At 32.2% G+C, this 5,987-nt stretch overlaps 1 long non-coding RNA gene across 1 annotated transcript; it reads right to left on the bottom strand.

Annotated features, from left to right (window-relative positions):
* Positions 1-879: 879 nt before the first annotated feature.
* Positions 880-4,729, bottom strand: LOC112906051. The gene is made up of 3 exons (XR_003232145.1): positions 4,276-4,729; positions 3,795-4,219; positions 880-1,347 (listed from the first exon to the last, which is right to left on the bottom strand). It is a non-coding gene; the product is annotated as an uncharacterized LOC112906051 (long non-coding RNA).
* Between the last annotated feature and the right edge of the window lie 1,258 nt (positions 4,730-5,987).

The following is a 5,987-nucleotide window of genomic DNA, read 5'->3' as shown; positions in this document are numbered from 1 at the left end:
AATTCTCACGGTTATTTACTCCTTCAGCTTTAGAACGATGTTTGTCTCAGTCTAAGTTGCTCTCAGAAATCAGACACGATAATTTTAATCAAATAACATTCGATCAGGTGCCTACTGTAATTTATCTTGAAATGTATAGTAAGTAGTTGATTATAATTATGCTAACTCAACTTGTATTGGGTCTTTTTCTTATTTTATCGGTAATTATGGCATTTTTATTACCTCCGTGTAATTAACTTACCGTGTAACAGAAATTGTTTTCCGTGACTCGGAATTCCTTAAGACATCACATGAATGTAATCAGCTTCAGTCAGTCAGGTGCATTTAAATGGCTTTTACAGTATACTGACAAGAAGTTGCATCAGGGAAATTTTCTATTAATGGAATTAATAACCGTGAATGAAAAACAGGCAAGCCGTCGTGCGCATGCTTCACTTTCAGATCAATGAATACCTGTGAATGATCACTTCGTACTTGCATACTTTCTACTTCTGCATTACAGTAACAACAGTTTGCATTTAAACAAAAACAATAATAATAAAAAGGCAATAAACTGTAGATTACGCATGATACCTGTTGCATGTCCATTATTATTTATGCTTACGAGAATAATTTGTTTTCACAGATACGAGATGTATGGTGACATTTACGTATGTATTTATCTATATTATAAGTAGTCACTTAAAAATTAAAAAATTAGCATTAATCTATAAACAATAATAATTTGCTAATCGTACCTAGATTCGTTGGCTACACTCCCGTTTACTTTAATTTGGTATTAAACCAATTATAAATTAACACTTATGGCAACTACTAAAAAAATAGCAAAAAAACAACTGTCCACATTATCGATTTTTCACTTTAAAAAATCGTTATATTTAATATGTGGTAATTTCTATCATTAGCAATATAAACATACATAAAAATATAAAACAGTAATAGGTATGATACATATTCATTAAAAGACAGTTCTGGTTCATGGGATAATTTTTCCGTAGAAATTTATAAAAACCGAATTTCAAATTCTTGTAGCCATCTGTTAGCCGTCACTCACTGTAAATTGTTTATCATTTCCACTTACTTGCGAATGATTAAATTTGGTTTTTCATAATTATTTCGCCACTTATATTTTTATTTTATTGATGAAGAAACCACTTATTCATATCTTTTTTTCCATTCTAGAAAACTCTAAACTCTTTAATGATTTTATTAAGGCTAATCGGACATAACATGTATCTCTCACAACTGTAGAGATTAGATCACTTTTTGACTAGATTTTGCGAGACTGTATTCTTTGCCCATCGTTTAATTCTTGAATCATAAAAGCGACGATTATCCAAAATGGATCTGTTGAAAAATTCAGGGAATATTACATTTTACTTAATGAAAATACTTAACCAAATCATTCACTTTTATGATATTATTAAAAGCATGAAAACTATAACGTGTCTTCCCAATATCGCCTTTCAATTTTCAATTACACTGTTGAGAGCTCATATTTCTTTGGTTAATCAAGTCTTATTTTTCGAGTACGAGGTGAAACCAAAAATTTTGTTGAATATGGGAGAGATACGCGACAAAAATTTTCGATTTCCAAGTTTAAGCTTAATACTTAGGACTTTTTTTTTGGGTGGTTTAAGTCCGATACAACCCAAGACGCCTAGAGTTGTGTACAAATGATAATGTAAAACCACAAGTATAATATTTAATTTCACCTAAATCAAAACGCCTTCAGCACTGTGATATTATTTGTATACATGTGTATAACAACCTGGACTAGAAAGAGTTAAAAATGTCTCACATTACATGCATGGTACCTATATTTCCTATTCGATTTTCCATCATCTGTTCAACAGGAAGCAAAATTTTCTTAGGCTGTACCTAAATACCATGTTTACCAAAAATAATCGCAAAAATTCTCTATTTGGACAAAAATATTCGCGTTAAGCTATATGAAGTTCAGTAGTTTCAGTTGTAAATTTCACGATGTATCGTTAATATATGGACCTGTACATGGGTCAGAACTTTCAGTTCATGGATTTATGCCTACCCGCAGTTATGTCCTTACTTAATACTGTTCGTGGGTTTTAACAAATTAACTTTTTAAACTCACAACGACAAAAACTATTTATTTACACTAATTATTAAGAAACTTAAAAACACTATTAAATTATTACTAACTTAAGTGATGAATTACTCTATTTATTTACAGTACTGTTACTATATCACTATTCTATGCGCTGTCAATTTATTTCTCGATTCACTTCTGCAACGGTCAGTTTATTTCTACTCTACTCTGGCGATCGTCTCTCCCTTCAAATACTCTTTTGCTTCCTTTCGGGAACCTTCTCGAGCTGTCCGGAAAAGTTTCTTTTTCTTTGAATTGTTTAATTGCTTTCCGAAAACGCAGGTACGACACACATATTTACAAATACGGCGCACATGAAGAAAGGCGTCCGCGGCTAGTCGGCAAATCGATAAGGCGCTCACACACACGTATGCCCGATCGCACACAAACACGCTCGTGCTCGCTATAATACATACTTGCATAAAAAAAGATGCTCTGTCTTTGTTCTCAAAATATGCAGAAATTTTATAATAATCTCATGTAATGGTTTTCATTGATTTTAATGGCGCAAAATTATTTTTTTTCCATTCTTTATAATTTCTTCCCGACTGAGTTGTTAATTGTACTGTATCTTATGAATTAATAACACATTAGAAATTAATCTTGGTAGATATAGTGTTGCAGAATCAGTCACACAAGCAGTGTCTCTGTATTTTAATTTTTTTTGACGTACCCTTGTACGTATTTCAAATCGCTACTTGTACTCATAATATAATATCAAGCTCTCGCGCGATTCACTAACGAGCTCGGCTACCTATTTGTAAGTTAATTGCAAAACGTCATTACAAAAAACGCAATGTCCAAATAAGATTTATGGTGTTTGTTCTTTGAAGTATCGCATAATTATAAAGCGATTTTAATTATGGGCCCCTGCGAGGCAACAGGGCAGGTTCTTCATACAATTTGCTCCATCCTTTACATATCCTTCGCAAGTGTATTTACTACACTGCAAAGTATAAGCGGCACATTGAATTGCATAAACAAATAAATGCATACAGGGTGATTTTTTTATGTTACTAGAGCAAAAAAGCGTTCCTTTTGTTAACCAATAGTAGCATTTATATAAAATAAATTTTGTTAAAAATTCTTAATATACAGATTTTACCTTACAAGGACATAATCAGGATCAATGTGAAATATAGTCTGTTATTTTCAATTTTCTACTTTCCAAGTAGAAAATTAAATTGGGCAGCCCAACTGTCATATTAAAGCTCAAAAATGAAAGTTTGACTGCTGTAGAATTTGTTCATAAAAATTAAACGATATCAGTATTAAGTAAACACATAATAAATTGTAAAGACCAAAGGAATGGTAAATACAACAATTATTTATAGAGATTTTCAGTAAAATTGTTAAATACGTAAATACAGGACACATTTGTCACATTTTGATGGACTTTGGGAAAACTTTTGTTTTCTCAGAATGAAGGAAAACAAGTGATTTCGTAAAGGCGCTTTAAAATGCGTATTAAATATTTAAACTTTAAATTTATACTTTAGAACAGTTATCTACCTAATCAAATTTTCTAGAACGCATCAATCAATTTAAAGGGTGAAACAGTTTTATTTAATATATAGCTAACGTTCGCTTTATGGTGTTAAAGCTTCTTCAAGGATAAATGTTGATAAATATTAGGGAACGAATACGAATGTCAATCAATCAATACCTGTAGGAATTTTCAAAAATCCAAAGGGTGTCACATAGGTGGATGCGTATACCGAGAATCTTCCAGTAAATTAATTACAGGAATTAGCATGTTTCGTTTAGTCGCCTGGTGCAACCACCTCTGCCGTGCCTTGCAAAGTGATCTAATAACACAATTATCATGGGGATGACATAATTTCAGCGGTGACCACTTTTACAATGATTAAAGTTTGGACACGTGAGTTCCTAGGATGGGTAGTAAGTATGTTAAAATAATTATTAAACGGAACCACCCTAAGCAACCATGGGTGCCGTCTTTATTGAAATGGGAATCCCCGTGGTAGGCGCTTTTCGCAGGGTACGTAGGCGGGAGGCTGTCCTAGACCTACGCTTTCACGGTCGTCACCGTGGCAACCGCGAGCTCTACACCCAGCTATCGTCCTGCTCCTGTACAAGGATCAAATTTTGCTGAACATACACAGAAAATATGCGTGTATACCTACCGTAACAAAATTTAAATTTGTGTCTGCCATGATCCTAGTGCATCAGAATACTTGTGGTAATTACTGACCTGTCATATACAACTGGGGGTAAGCTAATCCGTAAATCTCTTGTTAATCATTCCATTTCCTATTTTCCGAGTTTCTGAAAATAATCATATATTAGCTTGCACCACTAATAAATATGGACCAATCCCATCATTACATAATCATACATTAGAACCTGAACTTACTGATTAATAATGATAAATGTAAACTGCAATAGTTTTATTATGAAAAAATTGAGTTAGTTATTGTTGCAATTTAATTTTTTATTAATCTTTCCGAAACGGGTTATGTAATGTTCCGACATTTCCCTATAATATATAAAATCCTACATTTTGCTCATTTAAAGAACAATTTAGAATAATTTTGACATTGGCAACAATTAAATAATGATTTTATTAACTTCCCATATTAATTGATTTTGTGACTTACCTATACAATGAAACGGGCAGATAGATATACGTTAGGTATATATTTAAGAAGAACAAAAATGGTAGTATACATACATGTATACCCTGATTTTTATTGTAGTCAATTTAAAAAGAAAAATGAAACGTGAAGGAATTCAGGTTTTCATCCATTATAATACATACATTAAAATTCAGACAATGAAAAGGATGTTGCTATTCAAGTGTGTTTATTTCGAATTTGGTTGCTTTTTCCATTTCGGCCAACACCGCCGTATTGAGACAGGAAGGTGATTATTTTGTTATCTCCAACGTCTACCTCTATTAAGAATTCGTTGTAAATGATGTTCTGTATCCGGTGAAATTCATTATGTTTACAATAACACCTATCTACTTTTAAAAAACAATGTTTTATGAATGAGTTTTGTAAGAATTTATCTGCCAATAACACGCGATAGTATACATTTTTCAACTGATAAAGAATGCANATTTCGTTTGTATTTTTCATAAGCTTTTAATGATCTGACCTAAATGGGGGATCGAAAGAGGGTGGTCACCTAAGTAAAACCTCATAAAAAATTTGCGGCGGTCTCACCCCCATGAAAAGTTTGGGGGTTGAAAGTTGATTGTTTTGACAATTTTCATACACTATAATTCAAATAAAATTCAATAAAAAAATATTTTCAAGCGGGTGGAGGTGGGGGATCGAAAGAGGGTGGACACTTGAACAAAACCCGATAACCTAACCTAACCTACCCTATTGATAAAGATATTTAAATAATGTTTTATATACGTAAGTTTCTCAATATTTTTATGTATTTTTCCATTAGTTTTACCTTTGAATATTGTTTAAGAATGACTATATAAATATCTACATGCCAACAAATCTTACCCCTGTCAAGAGAAATTCTTTTTTAACAAGAACAATGTTGCTATAACGCTTGGCATTAGACATTGCGACTATCCGGAAGTAATACAACTTAAACCACACATATTTTACAGCTGGTTCAAAATTTTATGAGCCTTCATTCATGTTAACCATCATCATTAGAAACAATTGTCATTGTCGAGTAGTTAAATCAATTGAAACCTGAAACATTCTTTTGTTTTATGTCTACCTTTGTAATTATTTTAATTAAATTTTCAATTAATGTTTATAATTAAGAAGTTGGCTTTTGCTGCTCTCGGAAACAATCATGTCAGAGTTCCTAGTACCATTTAATTTTGTTAATAAAACGAAGCAAATTCTCGCAGTGTGGGGTA

Source organism: Agrilus planipennis, unplaced genomic scaffold (assembly GCF_000699045.2).
Source record: "Agrilus planipennis isolate EAB-ADULT unplaced genomic scaffold, Apla_2.0 scaffold1580, whole genome shotgun sequence".
Classification (NCBI taxonomy): domain Eukaryota; kingdom Metazoa; phylum Arthropoda; class Insecta; order Coleoptera; family Buprestidae; genus Agrilus; species Agrilus planipennis.
The sequence above is the reverse complement of the archived record's forward strand: the minus strand, read 5'-3'. Positions and strand labels throughout refer to the sequence as shown.